The 23173-nt window shown below is 45.9% G+C and overlaps 1 long non-coding RNA gene across 1 annotated transcript in view; it reads right to left on the bottom strand.

Annotated features, from left to right (window-relative positions):
* LOC140189171 (uncharacterized) overlaps nt 1–20335 on the bottom strand; it is a 32681-nt gene extending 12346 nt beyond the window's left edge. Inside the window, exons 1-3 of the long non-coding RNA XR_011883476.1 lie at nt 20216–20335; nt 15372–15482; nt 3484–3677 (exon numbers count right to left, since the gene is read on the bottom strand). This is a non-coding gene — a long non-coding RNA (uncharacterized lncRNA). The remainder of the gene's footprint in view (nt 1–3483; nt 3678–15371; nt 15483–20215) is intronic.
* Between the last annotated feature and the right edge of the window lie 2838 nt (nt 20336–23173).

Here is a 23173-nt window from a genome sequence, read left to right as displayed (position 1 = left end):
CAGATGATTATTGATAAAAATATGTTTGGACCAGCAGGTCGATGATTATAAATTTGTGGAAGAATTGGGCAGGTGTCATAGAGAGTTGTCTGGGAGCTGATGCTACTGGTTGTTACTGGATGGAGCTGATGTCAGCTGATGTCTGATACCGTGAGAGTCACATACAGCCCTGCCGGTCAGAATTTAGTAGTTCCCTGTTCCTATGAGGAGGGTAGAGAAGGACAAGGATAGTCAGGAACTTAGGGTGATGAGAAATATTGTATTTGTTTAAAAACGTAAGAGGAGTCATTAGAGGAAGATGAAATTAGATGGACTTGGAGGAACATACAGGAAGCAAGAAACAAGTCACACAGCATATCAGGAGAGTGAAGAGTTATCAAGAAATGTCCTCATTCAGGAGGATCACTGAGAATCCCAAGGCATCTTATGCATACACAGAAAACAACAGTATAGTGGGGAGAGGACAGGACCACCCGAGGACAAAGGTGGGAGTTTATGCCCCGAGACAGAGTTAGCATGTGAGGTAGAAAATGAATACTGGTGATCACTAAGGGAAAGGACAAGGAGGAAAGTGTGATGAGAAAGGCTGTATGGTGTTATCCTCCAGCGTGTTGATACTAAAGGGGAAGTGCTGTTTGGTCTCAAATCATTTTGATGGGTCAGTCCTTTGGGGGAATTTAGTACATTGGGAGACCCAGACCACATGCAGTTAAATGTGATGTTTAAACTGCCGGCACCGTACTGCAACAACAAAGATCGTAACAACATCTGTTTAACAACTGTTAAACACTAGGACAACCACAGCATTTCAATGACAGAGAGCTGTACAACCGTGACAATGGACTTCAATTCATGGACAGTATCGAAACCCCCAATCCCACTGGACATCTTTCAGGATATAACAGAGAGTTGAAAAAGAGAACATTGAATGATGTGTGCTTCAATTTCCAAAGATTTTTGAGATGCCAGCAGCAGAAAGAGGAACAGAAATGTAGGCAGGTTCTGGAAAGTAGTGAAAACAACAGAGTAGTGTCTGACTGTAATTTCCCCAACATTTGCTCAGATTGTCTTATCAGAGAGGCCTCGAGGAGTGGAATTTGTTGGCATCGTGGAAATATTTCCCAGCATTTACAGCCTATACTATGTCAGTTTGTGCAGATTTAGCATGTGATCTAAAACTTTGACAATGTTCTCTGGAAAACACAGGGGCTTATATTGATGATCTGGTTGTAGGGAATGACACGTGGGAAGAGCATATTGCAATGGTAGAAAAACTGTTTGAAAGGTTGTCCAAGGCTAATCTTACTGCGAACCTCGCTAAAAGTGAGTTTGGTCATGCTACAGTTACATATCTGGGTTATGCAGTAGGCCAAGGCCAACTGGCTGCTGTACAGGACAAGGTTCAAGCTATTGCTGAGGTTCCCGTTCCAACTGGCAAGAAAGCTTTGAGAATGTTTTTAGTAATGGTTGAGTATTATCGTAAGTTTTGCAAGAACGTTGCTGACACCATTCTCCCCCTAACAAAATTACTTGGGAAGAGTGAAAGATGTGTATGGAATGATCCTTGCCAAGAGGAATTTGAACATCTGAAAGCCATCCTGTGTTATCATCCTCTGCTCAAAGCACCTGATTTTTCAAAACCATTCTCTATAGCAACAGACACTAGTGACGAAGCTGCTGGGGCAGTATTGTTACAGAAAGGTGTGGATGACATTGAACACCCAGTAGCTTATTCCTCAAAGAAATTTAATGTGCATTAGGAAAATTATTCCACTGTTGAAAAGGAATTGCTAGCACTTATTCTGGCATTTTGAAGACTATGTTTGTCCTGCCCAGAGACCACTTGTGGTTTACACGGATCACAATCCGTTGGTGTTTCGAACTGAGATGAAGGATAGGAATAGAAGGTTAGTAAATTGGACTCTGATATTGCAAGAATATGACCTGACAATGAAACATGTGAAAGGTACTGACAACATTATAGCTGATAGTTTATCTAGATGTTAAGTTAGCAATTCTACACGTTTTTGCTCTATTATCTGTTGATTATACATGTTTCAAACTTTATAATTTTCAGTTAAAGTAAAATTTTGCCTGCGTCAGAGAGAGAGAGAGAGAGAGAGAGAGAGAGAGAGAGAGAGAGAGAGAGAGAGAGAGAGAGAGAGAGAGAGTGAAAGTGAGTAAGTGAGTTGTGGAACAAAGACACCTTGTTAAAAAGAGAGAGAGAGAAAGAGAGAGAGAGGCAAGGACTGCTCACAGTTTGTTTATACTTTCTACAAGGACACTAGCAGCATCCATGTTCTTACAGAGAGAGAAGGGAGGAGCTGCTTTATGGACAGTTGGTATTCAGCGTGGTGAGATAAATAGAAGGTCAGCTGTTAGACCTACAGACACATGGTTTTGGACACTGAATGAGCTTTGTTGTGCCCACAGAAAAGTTGGGTTTTGGAGGATTGATCAGGCGGATCGATCAGTGGCTCTAGCAGTGCACAAAGGGTGTGACCGGTGGGGAGTTATTCGTGTGCCACCCTTGCTGGGTTGACAATTCCACCACAGAAGAACGGTCTGAGTTTGTTGTGGTCACAGTCGGTGACTTCGAAAGGATTTCCGAGGACAACAGGAAGCTCACCTGAAGACTCAGACTTCTCCCTCTCTCTCGCTCCATCACTACTCAACTCAATACCACGAACTGAACTGAACTTTACTCTCATCGGAAGACTATCTATTTACCCCTAGACTTGATGAAGCTTGTTTTTCATATATTTCCACATTTACTTATACATATATATATATATATATATAAGCACTGCTAACCTGTTTGATTTATCTGCACTTGTATTACTGAATTACTTAGTAACTAATATATACCATTAGTTATTTGCAATACTGGATTCCAAAGTGCTTTCCATTTCTGCTGGTTCTTTAACCCGTCATGGGGTACATGACAATAGACATATTTGTATGTGCAGAGTAAGTAATTTCATATATTCCTTTCCATACTAAAATTAAAGGACATAATTTTGTGGTGAAATTTGCTGACATGGATTAACAATTTTTTGACTGACTGGAAACAGACCAAGGGAGTTTCTTCTCTTCTCTTCTCTGTGGCAGACATTTACTCTTGGGCCAGTGAAGGGATCGGAGTTTTGAAACAGCTGCTCACAATTCACATATCACCTGGCCAAGTTAACTACATTTAGACACTCCAAGTTCACAGATGGCAGGAAGCTGGGAATAGAATTTAAGAACAGATCATTGGGGAGATACTGAGCAATTATGCAATAGGTTAGTTTAGGCATACCTGGAGTACTGTGTTTGTGAAACAAATTTGCATCCCCTGTTCACTCACCTGTCGATCTGTTAACCTCCTGAATCCAGCCCGGCAGAGGTACCGTCGTCATCTCCTAACAATTCACCTTCATTCCATGTCTTTTCATTATCATTTCCCTGGTCAGTGATGCCATCTCTCCCTGACCGGCTTACCTTTGGCAAAAGTATATTCACCGGGAAGCACAGGAAAGACACTCCAGTGGTGGCGCTCATCTCACGCACAATGGACAACAATGGTGTTTCTTAGCGTCAATCACACCAGGCACAGGACTTCTCTGAAGGAATTCCTCACATCTGTCCCTTGGTCTCAAACATCTTCAACTGTATCCTCAATGACTTTTCTTTCACTGCAAGATTTGAAGAGTGATATCACAAACACGAGAAAATCTTGAGATGCTGGAAATCCAATTTAAACACACACAAACTGTTGGAGGAACTCAGCAAGTCAGGCAGCATCTGTGGATCAGACGCCATCTGTGTAAAGTTACTATTGTATATGGAGCAGATCGCTCGGCTGTTTTTTTTAAATGCTAAGTGATGTGTGTTTTCAGCATTGTCAGTTTTGGTTTTCAAGTTCATTGTCTCCAGCATGTTCTTCAATTTTTGACACAATCTGATTGAAACATATAAGATTATTAAGGTATTGGACATGCTGGAGGCAGGAAGCATGTTTCCGCTGATGGGCGAGTCCAGAACCAGAGGCCACAGTTTAAGAATAAGGGGTAGGCTATTTAGAATGGAGTTGCGGAAAAAAAAAATCACCTAGAGCATTGTGGATATGTGGAATGCTCTGCCCCGGAAGGCAGTGGAGGCCATGTCACTGAATACTTTCAATAAGGAGATGGATAGAGCTCTTAAAGATAGCGGAATCAAAGGTTATGGGGATAAGGCAGGAACTGGATACTGATTGATGATCACCCATGATCACAGTGAATGGCAGTGCTGGCTCGAAGGGACGAAGGGCCTACTCCTGCACCTATTGTCTATTGTCTAATCCAAACGGCACCAGCCTGTCACACTTCCCAAACCCCACACACCACCAGCACAGTTTGTGGCTGGACTTGTACTGACCAGGACTTCGTCCCTCTCCTTCCAAAAACATCCAATAATAAAGCCCTGCACTCCGGCCGCTCAAATCTACAACAACACTGAGCCTTGGAATCTCTACTTCATGCTGATCAAGATTATTTGTTGCTTAACAGAACTACTGTCACAGCAATTCCTACACGCATTCGTAATGTGAATTCTGTCTGCGGAAAACACCTGTTGATCGTATCTGATCCCGGGGCCTCTATATCCAATAATGCTGAACTAACAGAATTATTTTGTGCCATTCTGATGGCAGTTTTTCAACTGATAAACCTTGTCTCTCCAGGGATTCGGTGTAGCCTGCCGAACGTTCCCACAGTTTCTTAGTCTTCCCGTTCAAATTAAATAAATTCGTAGAATCAAGCAGGGGGCCAAAGTCACGAAGAGCGTCAGTGGAATCGGTCTGACTTTCTGAGAATTTTGCTTATAAACTGCTACACCCTGACACAAGATCTCGGACGGCAGACCCATAGACCATGGAGTAGATCATGAGAATAGAAAGGAACTGCACCAGTTTCCTTCTAAAGACCATTGGGCACTAGATGCCGTCCCTTCTGATCATGGAATATAGAAAGAAACTTCAAACTACAGTACAGGACAAGACGGTTTACCACAATGTCGTGTGGAACCAACTGAAAACTATATCAATAAATCTCCATGAAGTGATCGCTCCGACCCACACAATGTCATTATCCCAGGCTGCAGATTGTGAGCATCCTCCACCCTCTAAGCAAAAAACTTAACCCTCATATCTCCTCTGAATCTACACCCTCTCACTTCCAATGCATGCCCTCTGTTACTGGAGATTTCTATCCTGGGAAAAAGAAACTCCATCTCTGCTTGATCTGCGCCTCACATAATCTTACAAACCTCTATCAGATCTGCCCTCAGCCTCCACCGATCCAAAGAAAATAACCCAACTTTGTCAAGCCTCTCATAATAACCTGTCCCCTAAACCAGGCAGCAACCTGGCAAACCTCTCCTGCACCCTCTACACTACCTCAACGTTATTCCTATATTGGGGCGAGCATAACTGTATGTAATGCTTCAGATGCGGCATAACCAGGGTCTTTTTAAATTACCTCGTGACATTTGAATTCAAGGCCTAAAATAATAAGACAAGCAGTCTATAAGCATTGTCAACCAAATGATCAACCTGTGTAGCCACTTTGAAGAAGCTATAAATGTCAGCCCCAAGATCATGCCATAAACTGATTACTGTCTCCTTGCACTTGTCTAACCATTTATTTGGGCTGAACTCCATCTGACGTTTCTCTGCCCATATCTGCAACTGATCGAAATTACCCAGAAGCCGTAGCACAGATCCCTGCAGAATACTGCTGACCACAGACCTCGAGCTCCAGGTCGGCGAGCTTGTTGTCCTTCTTGGATGCGAGGAAGGGGAAGAAACGGCAGTTTGAGGCGTAAATCCGGCAGAGAATGAAGTGTAGGAGAGGTCCATGGCAGACGGTGGAGAGAGAGTCCCGGAGTGGTGGCAGAGAGATGGACAGGGCCCGTAGGTATCTCCGCATGGCAGCGAGCATGGCGCGGAGAATCCTGCGGGAGCAGCGGAACGAGCAGTGGTCAATGAAACGGAGGTACCTGGGATCCTTGCTGGGCCCGAACTGGGAGGCCTGGAACCGGAGCTGGAATCCCTGCGGTAACAGATGGTGGCGGAGACACGCTCCCAGGAAGGAGCTGCGGCTGTGGTAGCGGGTCTGAGTCAGGATGTGGTCGAAGAGTCGGAGAGAGGCAGAGATCACAGGGGGGAGCAGTGAGAGAGGATCTCACTGAACTCCTGTCGAAGAGAGGATTTAAACTTCTTCACGGTAGGCATACCTTGAAGAGACCTCGCAGCGGAGTAGCAAATCATAAACACAAAATAATCTGCAGATGCTGTTGTCAAAGGAACACTCACAATGCGCTGGAGGAACTCAGCAGGTCAGTCAGCATCAGTTGAAAAGATTAGTCGACGTTTCGGGTCGAAACCCTTTGTCAGGACTGAAGGAAGAACTTTGGGGAGGGTTTGAAGAATACTGGTAGTTGAAAAAAAACAGTAATTTGAAAGACAAAGGGGAGGGGGAGGGGAGGCAGGGAGGTGATTAGCAGGAGAACAATGCGCAGTAGTAGAAGGAGGCGGAACTGTGAGGGAGGTGACGCGAAATAGGGATAGAGGATGGGAGAGGGGAGGGAATTTCCGGAAGTTGGAGAATTCTATGTTAATACCAAGGGGCTGGAGACTACCTAGACGGTATATGAGGTTTTGCTCCTCCAACCTGAGTTTAGCCTCATCATGGCAGTAGAGGAGGCCAGGTATTGACATATCTGAATGGGACTGGGAAGCAGAGTTGAAGTGGATGGCTACCGGGAGATCCTGTCTGTTGTGGCGGACGGAGTGGAGGTGCTTGACGAAGCGGTCCCCCAATCTGTGTCGGGTTTCACCGATGTAGAGGAGGCCGCACCGGGAGCACCGGATGCAACAGATGACCCCAACAGATTCAAAAGGGAAGTGTTGCCTCACCTGGAAGGACTGTTTGGGGCCCTGAATGTTGGCAAGAGAGGAGGTGTTGGGACAGGTGTAGCACTTACGCTTACAGGGATAAGTGCCAGGTGGGAGATCCGTGGGGATGGACGTGCAGATAAGTGAGTTGCGGAGGGATCGATCCCTGTGGAAAGCGGAGAGGGGTGGAGAGGTAAAGATGTGCTTAGTGGTTCTTAGTGCTTAGCCTGTTCCTAATATTGTACTGCAGGGGTCAAGACATTTTCCTCCCTGTTACAATCACATGAGAGATGTAAAGGATGAGAAAAGAATAAGCCGTTGAAGGACCTTTGAGAAATAGAATGAGATCATGCGAATGAAAATAGTGTAACACCAGACAACAGATGACTGATGCTGAAGATAAAGGACTTGAATACTGAATTCAGCCGACCCAGTCCTTCACACGCATATTGTAGTGTTTTAGTCACACCAATAGAGGGCATGGATCCCATCAAGTCCAAGTCAGTACTCTGGAGGGAAATCCATTCCCCCTCCAGACAGCTTGCAAGCCATATCCTTCAACTGCCAATGCTATTTCCATTTGAAATCACATCTACTTCCAACAACCTAAAACATCAGATTCCTGGACTTGATCTTGCTGTATCAAAAAGTTCTTCATGAACATCCTTTATTGGTTGCCCAAAACCTCAAATCCATCTCATCTAAGTCAGAAGTAAATTTATTTGCCTTACCTAATGGCTGGATATTAGATTAGATTATGAGGACACTCAGTCCTCGTTCACTGTCATTTAGAAATGCATGCATTGAGAAATGGTACAATGTTCCCCTAGTATGATGTCACCGAAACACAGGACAGACCAAGACTAAAACTGACAAAAAACACATAATTATAACATACAGTTACAACAGTGCAAAAGAATACCGTAATTTGATAAAGAGCAGACCATGGGCATGGTAAAAATAAAAGTCTCAAAGTCCCGATAGCCCCAACATCTCACGCGGACGGTAGAAGGGAGAAACTCTCCCTGCCATGAGCCTCCAGTGCCGCAAACTTGTCGATGCAGCATCCTGGAAACACCCGACCACAGCTGACTCTGAATCTGTCCGAAAACTTGGAGCCCCCGACCAGCCCTCCAAGACCAAGCACTGTCTCTGCCGAGTGCTTCGACCCTGCCCCGCCCGCTGAGCAACAGCAAAGCCAAGGACTCGGGGCCTTCCCCTCCGGAGATTTCAGATCACACAGTAGCAGCGGCAGCGAAACAGGTATTTCAGAAGTTTCACCAGATGTTCCTCCATGTTCTCATGTCTGCCTCCATCAAATCAGAATTGTGCATGGCACTCTACTTGATAGATAACAGATATTCATCACGGAGTGGCTGCTGTGCATTGCGTCGCATCGCCATTTTCTCCTCTCCAATTTAACATCAATATATCAAATGGAGCCTGGACAATGATACAATGTCTGCCTTAGGATTTGAGTGCAAGATTGCTCACTTCCACTCTGGTTCCTCTATCCCTATTTCACATCACCTCCCTCATAGTTCCGCCTCCTTCTACTACTGCGCATTGTTCTCCTGCCAATCACCTCCCTGCTTCCCCTCCCCCACCCCTTCATCTTTCAAATTACTGTTTTGTTCAACTACCAGCATTCTTCAAACACTCCCCACAGTTCTTCCTTCAGTCCTGACGAAGGGCTTCGACCCGAAACGTCGACTAATCTTTTCAACTGATGCTGACTGACCTGCTGAGTTCCTCCAGCGCATTGTGAGTGTTCCTAAGAGTACCGTCTGTGGTCCAATCCACCTGGGGGCAAACCTTGGCCTTTCTGGCAGCACCCTCACCATAACCTGGTCGCCGGGCTGTGGAAAAACCATCCCCTCTCCCTCTGGCTCCTTTTGATCAGCCATTCACTGTTGTTGTTTTGCTCGGTCCTTTAATACTTCAAATTGGTTGCAAAGGTCTTTCATGTGTTGGGTCATTCTATCCCTGAATGTCCCAGGCTCCCCGCAACCCATAATTACCCCATAAGGGAGTCGCATTGCTCACCCCATCAATAATTCGTAGGGGCTGAGACCCAAATTGCAGTTCGGGGTTGCGTGCAATCTCATCAAGATTCCTGGTAATACATCAACCTACGTCTTTCCTGTCTCAGCTATAGCTTTGGCTAACGCATTCTTGATTGTTCGGTTCATCCTTTCTACCATCTCTGAACTCTGGGGGTGGTAGAGTATGTGGAACCGTTGTCGAATCCCTAGTAGTTGGCACATTTCCTTCATCACTTTCCCTGTGAAATGTGCTCCCTGATCTGAATCCACCTGAACTGGGGTTCCCCAGCTTGGGAGGATTTCCTGAACTAGGATCCATGCAGCAGTGCGGGCGGTGCAGTCACTTGTTGGGAAAGCCTCTACCCACCGAGTGACGTGATCCATAATTACCAGACAGTAGCTTTTCCCCCGGCTTTTTAGCAGGGGCCCTGTGAAGTCTATCTGGATGGTTTTCCAGGGTCCCCTCGGCTGAGGCTGATTTGCCAGCTGTAGCTTTCTGCCCTTACCAGGGTTATGCTGGGCACAAATGATACAACGGCGGCAGAATTTCTCAACATCCCCACCCATCCCTGGCCACCACCAGTCCTGCTGGAGGGTTGTGATCATGCTCTGCCTTCCCTCATGCATCGCCCCATGATAAAACTTTAGTAGTATCTGTCTAATACAGGGTGGGTCCATCGCGACTATTTCCTCCCCGTGTGTCCAGCACCCATCTGATCCCTCCTTTGCTCCTTTTAATCTCTATTTTTCCTTCTCTTCTGCCTCTACCTCTTCATATAATTTTACTAAGCTAGCTTCTGTCGTTTCCTCCTGCACACTTGCAATTTCAGTTGCCTCTTGCCCCCTGCTGCCTTATTCGCAGCAATGTCTGCCCTCAGAGGAACTGGGAAAACTTTATATTCTGGAGTGGCCGCAGTCTCTCTGAGTATCCCTGGTGTTTTTGTTCCTTCGCTATACCCTGAGCAGCAGTCAGTGTGTCATTTTGTATAGGGTCCTGCTTAGGGGGTTTATACAGACCCTCCTCTATTTTAACTGGGTTTATCTTTACCTGCCCACAATCTTGCTTGTCTCTAGCCCACACTGCTGGGAACTGTTGACAAGGTAACCCATAGACACCATCCTGGTTCCAGTCTCTGATGATCAGGGCAGCTGCGCCTATGCTGGCCAGGCCGTGTATTCTGTTGGTTGTGCGCATTCACTGCCCCTGACTCGTCCACATTATTTCTCCCTTTCTCGAATCTACAAAAGCTCCCGCTTCCCTTAGGATGTCTATTCCAAGGATCGTGCCCTCATTATTTGGACATACCCAGAAATACACTGGAAGCTGCACTCCCCCGATTTCTAGTACCTGCAATTCGCTTCTTTCTGCTTTTACTGTTTTCCCTCCTACATCCCTGATATAACTGGCCTGTCCGGTTGTTGGTAAGGGTAAGTTTGTTATCGATACCGTGCCCGTGTCCACTAACATATTGCATTGCCGTCCCCTTAACAATGCCGTTGTGTACACCCGCGGGTCACCAGTGCTGGCAGGGCAGCCCGCTGCCACATCTTTTTCTGTCCTAAGAGGCACCGTTACTAGTTCTTTTATCTGATCGACAGTCAGACCGTTTGCTGATGGGGTGAGTGACTGGGTATCTGCCGTGACCTTCGCCTGGGTTTTCCCCCTCCCTTTTGGACACCGGCTCCAGCCATGCCCCGACAGGGCACAGCTGTAGCATATCAACTCCTTCACTGCCTTATACTTGGTCCGGCAGTCCTTTGCTGGGTGCCCTGGCTGCCGGCAAGCAAAACAAGCCCTCCGGGACATCACAGCAGCTGCATCCACTATACCCACTTTACGATTTCTCTTGCCTTTTCTATGGTCTATCTCACTGGCCCACGAAACTATCTCAGAGTAGTTGGACCCTACCGTTATGCCTAAATCTAAAACTTCCTGGTGGGCTGAGCTCAGGCCTTGCTTCAGCATTTTTAGGAAGACTGGGTCGTCCCTCCCTGGGTTGTCCAACCCTGAATACTCCTCGTACACTCGGTATTTACGTTCTGCATAATCCATGGCTGTCTCGTCAGCCCTCTGGGTCACTGCCATTATCGTTCCCCAGCTACACTCGCCTCCCCCCAGCCACTGCCTCACTTCCCCTTTAAAAGAGCGATATCTTTCTTCATCACTGGCGCTCCCGGTAGTTGTCCATGTACCATCCTGCACCCTCTGGGCCATACTGTCCCACGTATTCCTCGGGCACTTGGCTTTCACTAACACATGTACATCTTTAGGGTGCATCTGGTGAATTTCAACCATTTCCTCGAGTTTGCGCCAGAACTCTGAATTCCCACAGGCGACTTTAAGTGAGGGCAACTTGGACAAAATGCTCTGTTTCTCAACGGGGGTAAAGGGCTTATGAATAGTCGTAATCAAGGTCAAGGGCTGGCTCGGATCATCAGAGTTCTCAACCTGATGTTGCCTGACTTCAATAGGTGCCATTCTGGTTGATCTCTCTGGGTAAAACCTCTCCCTGAGATATCTCCATACTAATTCCCACACTACGCAAAATATAAAACCGCAGAGTATGTATTCCACAATCTGCCAATTTTGAGTACCCAAACTCATGATGCCTGCTGTATTCCCTCGCATCACACTTGCAAACGCATACACTAAAATGCAGCTCTCCGAACGAGTATACACGCCCCCACTCCGGCGTCTCGAACCGTACCATTGGTTACCACCTTTCGCAACTGGTGGTTCAAGTCTCACCAAGTTAACATGCAAAGGTTCCTCACTTATATAAACACACATGCACACGCACACACTACTTTAATATCTACCAGTTCAGCTCTCCACGTTCGTCATACCTCGTGTTCCCATGTGTCCGCCGACCGAACAGATCCAAGTGTGAGTGTTATTTTAGAAAAATACTCACCAACTTAGACTGCTAGGATCGCTGACCACACGACAGGTCACAAAGTATCCCACTCCTGACACCAAATGTTGTATCGTGGGTGAAATCACCGGACAGACAGAGCCACTTGTAGATACAAAGCAGCTTCTTTATTCAACACAACAAGGTACAGCAGGCATCTTACGGACGGAGATGCTTTCTGTAGAAAAGTCTGCTAGCCCAATGTGGGCTCGATGTTTATATACTTCATACTTTATTGTCGCTAAACAATTGGTACTAGAACGTACAATCATCACAGCGATATTTGTTTCTGCACTTCACACTCCCTGGATTACAAATATTGAAAATTAAAAATAGTTAAAATTTGTAAATATTAAAAATTTAAATTATAAAACATAAATAGAAAGTAGAAAATGGGAAGTAAGGTAGTGCAAAAAAACCGAGAGGCAGGTCCAGATATGTGGAGGGTACGGCCCAGATCCGGGTCAGGATCTGTTCAGCAGTTTTATCACAGTTGGAAAGAAGCTGTTCCCAAATCTGGCCGTACGAGTCTTCAAGCTCCTGAGCCTTCTCCCGGAGGGAAGAGGGACGAAAAGTGTGTTGGCTGGGTGGGTCGTGTCCTTGATTAACCTGGCAGCACGGCTCCAACAGCGTGCGGTGTAAAGTGAGTCCACGGACGGAAGATTGGTTTGTGTGATGTGCTGCGCCGTGTTCACAATCTTCTGCAGCTTCTTTTGGTCTTGGACAGGACAACTTCCATACCAGGTTGTGATGCACCCTGGAAGAATGCTTTCTACGGTGCATCTATAAAAATTCGTGAGGCTTTTAGGAGACAGGCCAAATTTCTTTAGTTTTCTCAGGAAGTAAAGGCGCTGGTGGGCTTTCTTGGCAGTGAACTCTGCTTGGTTGGACCAAGTCAGGTCATTTGTGATACTGACCCCGAGGAACTTAAAGCTTAAATATGCTAAACACAAAGGCAATCGCTACTTGAAAAGTTGCAGACAATGCATAGGCAATGCTTCCTTTTGAAGCTACATACAAAATATCACACCATCCTTTCCTTCTGACGCCAACATATCTGGGTTGGTATCCACAGCCTTTAGGATTTACTTGGCATTTTGCGTGCTTACACAGAAGACAATTAATATTTATAATGTATAGATAATACTGTCTTTGAAACCACAGCATTAGGTCAAACTATGGCGCCAGAAGCATCTGGTATTTACACCTTTTAGGAAGCTCATTGTGGTGGACTCAATCCACAGTCCTTTGTCAAACAGTTAAGATAGAAATCTGATGGCCGAAGTCATTTAAGTGTAAACATATCATCTACCCAAAAAAAACTCACTCCAACAGCATGAATACTTTTTATCGGCACTTTACATGTAGGGACAGTGATGGTGAAAGGGGGAGGGAAAGAAGACATGGGGAGGAGTGGTCTCAAGATCCTCAGGTGTTCCTCCCGATGGGATAAAGCACAAAGAGGGGAAATATAAAAGAGAGATGAGAATGGAACTGTGATTGTCATGAGAGATTTAATCAGAAGCAGATTAGGGTAGCGCTGCATTGAGTACCTTTGCTCTGTGAGCTGCAGCAACCATGATCTGCTGGTGACAACCCATTCCAATTGAGCTTCCCATTCACATGCCGACATATCGGTCCCTTACAGCTGTCTTAACCAGTGGTGGGGTAGTAATGGGACAAGCTCCCACTTCCCATCAAATGCTGACAATGGTGTGCACCTCAAATTGCCTCTGTCAATCAAGTCCAGCTCCTGGCTTTTACATATGGCTTCGCTACTACACCCGATGAACTGTTTTCAGTGCCAGGGGAAGGTGCAAATGGGTTTACTGGCGTCATATAACCAACCGCTATGGGCAGATGAGGCTCCTCAGCCATACTTGGCAGCTCAAGTGGAAGAAAAATTCTGATCTCAGACCTCCACTGGCCTGTGGCTAGACCCATTCATGGGAAGACTTCGGGAGTAAACCCTGAGGAACAATCCTGAGCTGGATTCCCTGTCAGTCCTGTGTTCAATGCAGACTGGCAATCCTGCAACATCGCTGGTGCCTGACTGCATTGGTCTCTGCCGTTGCTTTGCATTCATCAGCTGTGTGGAGAGCAGGGGCCCCTGCATGGGCAACTGCTTGCTTTACATATCGTACTTCCCTGACTTACATATCGACTTCAACACTGGGGTGCAATATCCATGGTCGACCCCGACCAGCGGAGGGCCATCACTAACATGTCTGTACACGGCCTCCTCTCCTGCTACAGTGAGGCCGAGTACAGGTTGGATGAGCAACGCCTCATATTCTGACAGTGTAGTCTCCAATCTCGATGGCATGAACATTGATTTCTCCAAATTCAAGAATAACTGCCTCCTGTTTCCACAACCCACCCCCACTTTTCTTCTGACTTTTCACCCATTCTGATGGCCAATTAACCCCTTCACCTCTCCTCACGCACCCTGACTTGCTCATCATCTCTCTCTGGTTCTCCACCTCCTCCGTGTCATCCCATGGTCCAACATTCTCTCCTATTAGATTTCTTTCTCTTCATCTCTTTGCCTTTTCTGCCTGTCACCCAGCTCCTCACATCATCACCCCTCCACAAACCACACGTTCCCCACCCCTCACCTGTCCTCTTCCCCCTCCCCCACCACCTTATTCTGGCTTTTGTCCCTTTCTTTCTAATCCCGATGAAGGTTCTCAGCCCGAAATGTCGACTGTTTGCTGAGTTCCTCCAGCATTTTCTGTGTGTTTGCTTCAGTCTGTGTATTGATTAAGCTAATCAAACTGGTACAGTGGAAGAGGAATTTGTGGAATGGTCAGAGACAGTTTCTTACAGCAGTATCTCACCCATGAACGGGCCATTTCAGATGTAATCTGTGTACTGAGGTGGGATTACAGAGAGATCTTGTGATGAAGGATCCCTGAAGAAGTGATCACAATGTGGGAGATCTCCAGATCACAGATTGAGGGTGAACACCAGGTCAGAACCAGTGTCCTCAACCTAAATAAAGCCAATTACAGAGATGTGACAGTGGAGTTGTCTGGGACAGATGGGGTAAATAGGCTCAGGGACAGGTCAGTAATGAGCAGTGGCAGATGCCTAAGGAGACTGTTCGTAACACTCAGCAGACGTTGATCTCGATTAGATAGAGGGATCACAGAGAGCAAAGAACATTCTGTGGTCAAAGGAGGCAGACAAGAGGATCAGGATTTTTCCAGGAACCAGTGATGAGACTAAATCTAAAACTAACAAGGAAAAAGCAGAGAGATTAACTCCAATAATTTGCATTAGTGTTCACAGTGGGGGCACAGCAAACATCCCATAGATATCTCATGGTGACATTTCAACATTGCGCCATAATGTGTAACAATCACCATCACGAGGGAAAAAAATAATGGGACTAAAAGCAAACATTACTTGGTCCCAAAGACCTGCACTGGAGGCTTTCACAGGAAGTCTGGAGAGAAAGTAGAGACATTGAAGTCTGTCAAAACTCACTGTTAAGAAAGGTCCCAGTGGAGTTGAAAGCCATTGTTGAAAAAGGGTGGAGGATGAAAAGCAGGTAACTGTAGTCCAGTTAACTTCACTTCAGGTACTGGAGTCTGTAATCTATAAAGAAATAACGTAATTTAGAAAAGTTTAATGTCATTGAAATAAGTCACCAGGGTTCACAGTCAAATTCACACAGCACAGAAACGAGCCCTTCAGCTCAAATGGTCCACGCTGACCAAAGTTCCCATCTGAGCTCGTGGTCTGTAACCCCCTCACCACCACATTATGATCAAGGTTATCCTCCTCTTTGTCCCATTTCCTTCCATTTGGCCCATAACCTTCAAAACCTTTCCTTTCCATCTACCTGCCCAAGTGCATTTTTAATGTACCTGACTCAACCACTCCCCATAGCAGCTCATTCCATTTACTGACCAGTCTGTGTGTGGAAAAGTTGCCCTTCAGGTCCTTATTAAATCTCATCTTAAACCAATGCCCTTCAGTTCTTGATTCCCCAACACTGGCAAAAAGACTGTTCTCTTTGACCCAAACCTGGTCCTTCATGAAATTATACGCCTCTGCAATATCAGCACTCATTCTCCAACATTCCAGGGAAAATTGTCTAAAATCCTTTCCACAAATCTCCTCTGCACTCTTTCCAGCTTAATGCTGTCTGTCATTCAGCAGGGTTACCAAAACAGATCATTCTGGTCGCCAGTGAATCTCCTAAGCTCCAGGGTGGACAAGGTCAATTGTGTAATAAGGACACACTTCAGTAAAAACACTGACACTGTATACCAAGCACACTGAGCTGCCAGAGCACAGCACCGGCCAGTGAGGACACAGACCAGGACAACACCCGGCTCTCTACTACAAAGTTCAAAGCTGAAAGTAAATGTATTATCAAAATACATTTCTGTCACCGTATACAACGCTGAGATTAGTTTTCTTGTGGGCATACTACCAGTTTGTTAGAGCGGTAGGGGAGGATGAAACTAATTTGGCGGGGGTGGGTTGTAGGAACCAGAGTGGAGGCACTCAGGATAGGAAGGAAGGTAAAAAAGCAAAGATAGCATGCAATTACACTGTCAGATGATAGGACATCACCGCAGACAGCAGGGTGAGTATCAGTGCATGAGGGATCAGAATCAAAGGGTAGCGATACTGTACTCAGAGTGTTATATCTCTATCCATAGAGTATAAGAAATAAGGTGGATGATCTTATTGCCCTATTACAGATTGTCAGATATGATGTCATGGCCATCGCTGAGTCGTGGCAGAAGGATGCTGGCAGTTGGGAGCTAAATGTCCAAGGTTACATGTTGTATCAGAGAAATAGGAAGGTAGGCAGAGGGGGTGGCATCAATTCAGTAGAAAGATGTGATAGAGGATCAGAAGATGCTGAATCATTCTGCGTTGAGTTAAGAAACTGCAAGGGTAAAAGGACCCTGACGGCAGTTATATACAGGCCTGCAAACAGTAGCCTGGATATGGACCACAGATTACAACAGGAAATAGCAAAGACGTGCCAAAGGACAACGTTATGATAGTCATGGGAGATTTCAACATGCAGATAGATTGCGAAATTCAGGTTGGAAATAGATCTCAGGAGAGTGAGTTTGTTGAATACCTACAAGATGGCTTTTTAGAACAGGGATGAGCTACATAAGATTGGGTGTTATATAATGAAACTAGGGTAATTAGGGAGCTTAAGGTAAAAGAATCCTTAGGAAACAGTGATGACAATATGATTGTGTTCAGCTTGAAATCTGATAGATAGAAAGAAAGTAAAGTCTGACGTATCAGTATTTCAGTGAAGTAAAGGATATTACAGTGGTACGAGAGAGGAGGTGGCCAAAGTAAATTGGAAGCAGATGCTGGCAGGGATCAAGCAGAGAAGCAATGGTGTGAGTTTGTGGGAAAAATGAGGAAGATGCAGGATAGATGTATTCCAAAAAATGAAGAAACACTCAAATGGCAAAACGGGGCTGATGAGGGAAGTCACAGCTAATGTAAAAGCAAAAGAAAGTGCATCCAGCAATACAAGAATTAGTGGTAAGACAGAGGATTGGGAAGCTTTTAAAAGCCGACAGAAAGAATAACAGGAGGGAAAAGACGAAATGTGAAAACAAATAGCAAACAATATCAAAGTGCATAGTAATAGTTTTTTCAAGTATGTGAAAAATAAAAGAGAGATGAGAGTGGATATAGGACCACTGGAATACGAGGGTGGAGAAATAATAAAGGGGGACAAGGAGATGGCAAATGAACTAAATGGGTATTTTGCATGAGTCTTTACACAAGACATTAGCAGTGTACCAGATATTGAAGGGTGTGAGGGAAGAGAAATGAATGCAGTTATTATTACAAGTGAGAAGGTGCTCAAAAAGCTGAAGGACGTGAGGGTACATGTCACCCGGACTAGATGTACTGCACCCAACGGTTCTGAAAGAGATAGCAATAGAGATTGTGAGGGCATTAGTAATTATCTTTCAAAATCATTGGACTCTAGCATGGTGCCATATGACTGGAAAACTGCAAATGTCACCCCACTTTTTAAGACTCCAGGAAAGCAACAGAAAGGAAATTATAGACCAGTTAGCCTGAACTCAGTGGTTGGGAAGTTGTTGGAGTCAATTTTTAAGGGAGGAGTTATGGAGTACTTGGAGACACAGAACAAGATAGGACAAATACTCAACCACGAGGAACTCTGCAGATGCTGGAATTCAAGCAACACACATCAAAGTTGCTGGTGAACGCAGCAGGCCAGGCTGCCCCTCTAGGAGGAGGTACCGTCGACGTTTCAGGCCGAAACCCTTCGTCAGGACTAACTGAAGGAAGAGCTAGTCAGAGATTTGAAAGTGGGAGGGGGAGGGGGAGATCCAAAATGATAGGAGAAGACAGGAGGGAGAGGGATGGAGCCAAGAGCTGGACAGGTGATTGGCAAAAGGGATATGAGAGAATCATGGGACAGGAGGCCCAGGGAGAAGGAAAAGGGGGAGGAGGGGAAACACAAAGGATGGGCAAGGGTAATAGTCAGAGGAACAGAGGGAGAAAAGGGAGAGTGAGAGAAAGAATGTGTGTACATAAATAACGGATGGAGTACGAGGGGGAGGTGGGGCATTAGCGGAAGATAGAGAAGTCAATGTTCATGCCATCAGGTTGGAGGCTACCCAGACGGAATACAAGGTGTTGTTCCTCCAACCTGAGTGTGGCTTCATCTTTACAGTAGAGGAGGCCGTGGATAGACATATCAGAATGGAAATGGGACGTATGTGGCCACTGGGCGATCCTGCTTTCTCTGGCGGACAGAGCGTAGGTGTTCAGCAAAACGATCTCCCAGTCTGCGTCGGGTCTCGCCAATACATAGAAGGCCACATCGGGAGCACCGGACGCAATACATCACCCCAGCCGACTCACAGGTGAAGTGTCGCCTCACCCGGAAGGACAGTCTGGGGCCATCAGTGGTGGTAAGGGAGGAAGTGTAAGGACATGTGTTGCATTTGTTCCGCTTACAAGGATAAGTGCCAGGAGGGAGATCAGTGGGGAGGAATGGGGGGGGACGAACGGACAAGGGAGTCGCGTCCGGAGCGATCCCTGCAGAAAGCAGGTGGGTGGGGAGGGAAAGATGTGCTTAGTGGTGGGATCCCATTGGAGGTGGCAGAAGTTATGGAGAATAATATGTTGGACACGGAGGCTGGTGGGGTGGTAGGTAAGGACCAGGGGAACCCTATTCCTAGTGGAGTGGCGGGAGAATGGAGTGAGAGCAGATATGCGTGAAATGGGGGAGGAACGGAAGCCCCTTTGTTTAAAAAAGGAGGATATCTCCCTCGTCCTGGAATGAAAAGCCTCATCCTGAAAGCAGATGCGGTGGAGACGGAGGAATTACGGGAAGGGGATGGCATTTTTGCAAGAGACAGCGTGAGAGGAGGAATAGTCCAGATAGCTGTGAGAGTCAGTAGGCTTATAGTAGACATCAGTTGATAAGCTGTCTCCAGAGATAGAGACAGAAAGATCTAGAAAGGGGAGGGAGGTGCCGGAAGTGGACCAGGTAAACTTGAGGGGAGGGTGAAAGTTGGAGGCAAAGTTAATAACCACATGGGTCTGAGCTATGCCTGCCTTTTTGTTGGCTTTGTGGAACAATCTATGTTGCGAAAGTGGTGGACAGATGCCAGAATAGATTGGGAACATAGATTGTTAATGGTCACATACTGAACCAAACCCCTCAAAAGGTGACTAAAATGCTCCCATCCCCTGTGCATCCTTTTTATCTGGGAATTTGGGGAGGTACTCTGAGTAACATGAAGAGAGATGTCCTACAGCTTGGTCACAGCGGGGGGGGGGGGTGCAAATATCTTCTCAGAGGATAAGGGGTTCAGTGGAACAAGCTCACAGCTGAGAATGAAGGTGACAAACCCCACTGCATTGGAGGACTGCTGTGGTCAGGCTTTCATATTCCTCTGGGCCTTGCTCACTGAAGCCCCTGTGCATGTGCCTCTAATATTGTTACACAGTTCCCTGTATGTGGCATCACAGGTAGACAGGGTTGTGTGTTCTACTTGCCTTGTCAGCCAAAGAACTGCCTCTCATTAGAGTTGGACAAAACTGTTTAAAGACAGATTCAAAGGGGATCTGAGGGATAAATATTTCACACAGAGAATAGCTGGCATCCAGAATTAACTCCCAAAACAGAGTCACTGGTTTATACAGAAATGAAACAGTCCCTTCGGTACAACTCATCCCCGCCGACCAAGTTGTCGACCTGAACTCGGCCCATCTGCCTGCATTAGGCCCGTATCCCTCTCAATCTTTCCTATCCATGTGACTGTGCAAATATGTTTTAAATATTGTACCTGAGGCAGAGAGCCGGTGCAGTGAGGCGCTGACAGACACTCACTGTTCCGCGGGCAGGAAGAGGCGAGGCGGATTCCACAGCGGAGCCGAAACCCCAACAAGTGGAGACCGGCTCCACCATCTCGGACTTCCCGCACTGGACCGTTTCCAAGGAAACGACGGCGGTGACGGTGGGACCCCTGTGACGTCACCGCGTGTTTGTCACGTGACGGGGCAGCGGGAGCTGTCAATCAGTGGAGCCGCCAGAAAACTTGGGAGTATCGTAAATAGAATCGGTCTGGGGAGGGTGGGGGTGGATTTCCAGGAACGGTGACTCTCCCACCCCACCTCCGGGAAGTGACTGTGTTATAAACTGTAATATTCACATTGCAATCTGACTCTTCGGTCCTAGAAATATTTAATGTTTGTATTTTGTATATTTTTGTGTGGATAGTCCTTTCAATTTTGGATAAAAAACGTTGGAACTGAATCACATTCATCAACCTTCCTGGTAACTTCCTCAAAAACACTCTACAAGATTGGTTAGACATGACGTACCATCACAAAGCCATACTAACTATCCCCAATCAGTCCCTCTCTACCCATATAATTATATCTGTGGTTGCTTAGAATACTTTCCAATAACCTTCCAACAACTGATGTTAGGCTCACTGGCCTATGATTTCTTGGCTTATTCGTAGACCCTTTCTTAAGTAACAGAACAACATTAACTAACTTTCAATCCTCTCGTACCGCACCAGTGGATGAGGAGGTTTAAAAATATCTCTGCTCGGACCCTGCAATTTCTGCATTATCCTCCCACAAGGTCTGTGGGACCACCTTATTGGGCCAGTATATTTTTTCACCCTAAGGCAGCAAACTTCTCCTCTTCTGTGATCTGTACAGGGCCCATGACCTCACTGCAGCATTGTCTTACATATATGTCCCTCTCCTAAGGATTTACAGTTGAACAAAATCTATCTCCTGCAACTCTTGTGGCTCCACATATAGATTACCAATCTGATCGTTCAGAGGACTAGTCTTGCCCCTTTCTATCCTTTTGCCCTTAATATATCTGTATAAATGCTTTCAATTTTCCTTCATCTTTTCTGCAACAGTAAACACGTTTTCTTTTCACCCTCCTGATTTCCTTCTTATGTCTTCTCCTGCATCTCTTAAACACCTCAAGTACCCCATTTGTTCCTGCCTCTCAAGACCTGCTACATACTGTACATCTGTCATTTTCTTAATCCACTCTCAATTTCTCTCAGAAACAAGGGCCAAGGTTCAACCTGTTAGCCTTGCCTTTTATTCTGAAAGAAGATACAAATTCTGTGCTCTCAGAATTTCACTTTTGAAATCCTCCCACTTACAAATCACACCTTTGCCAGAAAATATCCTATCCCAATCCACACTTACCAGATCCTTCTGGTACCATAAAATTGGCCTTTCTCCAATTTTGAATGTCAACCTGAGGACCTGACCTATCCTCTTCCATAATTACATTGAAACTAATGGCATTATGATCACAGGATCCAAAGTGTTCCCCTACACAAACTTCTGTGACCTGCCCTGTCTCATTGTCTAATGGAGTTCTGGTACCACACTCTCTCCAGTTGAAACTTCTGTGTACTGATTAAGGAAACTTCCCTGAGACAAATTTGACAAACTCTTCCCATCCAGCCCTTTTATGGTATGGAAGTCACACTCAATATGTGGAACTTTGAAATCACACACTATCAGAACCTTAATTTTCTTGTAACAGTCTGTGATCTCTCTAAAAGTTCTTTCTGCTAAATCCCACGGACTGTTGGGTTGTCTATAATATAATCCCATTCCTTTCTTAATTCCTCAGTTCTACCCATATAGCCTCATGAGACAAGCTCTCCAGTCTACCCTGACTGAGCACTATCGTGACATTTTCCCTGACTAGTAATGCCACCTCACCCCCTTTAATCCCTTCTGCTTTATGACATCTAAAACAATGGAAGCCTGGAACACTGACCTGCCAGTCCTGCCCCTCCTGCAATCAAGCCTCACTAATGACATAATTCCACATGTTGATCCATGCACTGACCTCATCTGTCCTTTCCTACAATATTCCTTGTGTTGAAATATACGCAGCTCAGGACATCAGTCCTACCTTGCTCAAGCTTTTCATTCCTGACTTTGTACGTGGGGTTAACAACATCTTTTCCCACAACCACTCCACTATCTGTTCTGGTGCTCTGGTTCCCATCCCCTTGAAACTCTTGTTTAAACCAACACCCCTAGTAAACCTTCCCACTAGGATATTAGTCCCCCTCAAGTTAAGCAGAGAACCAAGTGATCCGGAAATCTGAAGCCCTCCCTCCTGCACCAAATCCTGAGCCTCTTTAAACTGTATGATCTTCCTATTTCTGACGTCACTAGCATGTAGCACAGGTAGCAATCCTGAAATTAACAACCCTGTGGATCTTGTGCTTTACGTAGCACCCAACTCCCTGAACTCACTTTGCAGGACCTCGTCAATAACCCTCACCACGTCATTGGTACACAAGTGAATCACAACCTCAGGCTGCTCACCCTCCCACTGAAGAATGCTGTGAAATCGATCTAAGATGTCTCTGATCCTGGCAACTGGGAGGCAGCAGCCATCTGGGAATCTTGTTCTCATTCACTTAAACTCCTTTCTATTCCCCTAACCAATGAACCCCCATCACTACAGCTCACCTCTTCTCCCCACTTCCCTCCTGAACCTCAGAGCCAGACGCAGTCCCAGTGACCTGACCCATGTGGCCCACGGTATTCCAAAGTGGTATGCATGTTGTTGACGGGAACAGCCACAGGGATACTCTGCACTGCTTTCCTATTCACTTTCCCCCTCCTGACAACCATCCCACATCTTGGGTTTAATCACTTCCCCCATGTCCTGTCTATCAACAACTCAGTCTCTCGGGGGATCCAGAGTTCATCCAGTTCAATCTCCAACTCCTCAG

Source organism: Mobula birostris, chromosome 28, assembly GCF_030028105.1.
Source record: "Mobula birostris isolate sMobBir1 chromosome 28, sMobBir1.hap1, whole genome shotgun sequence".
In the NCBI taxonomy this organism is placed as follows: Eukaryota; Metazoa; Chordata; class Chondrichthyes; order Myliobatiformes; family Myliobatidae; genus Mobula; species Mobula birostris.
The sequence above is the reverse complement of the archived record's forward strand: the minus strand, read 5'-3'. Positions and strand labels throughout refer to the sequence as shown.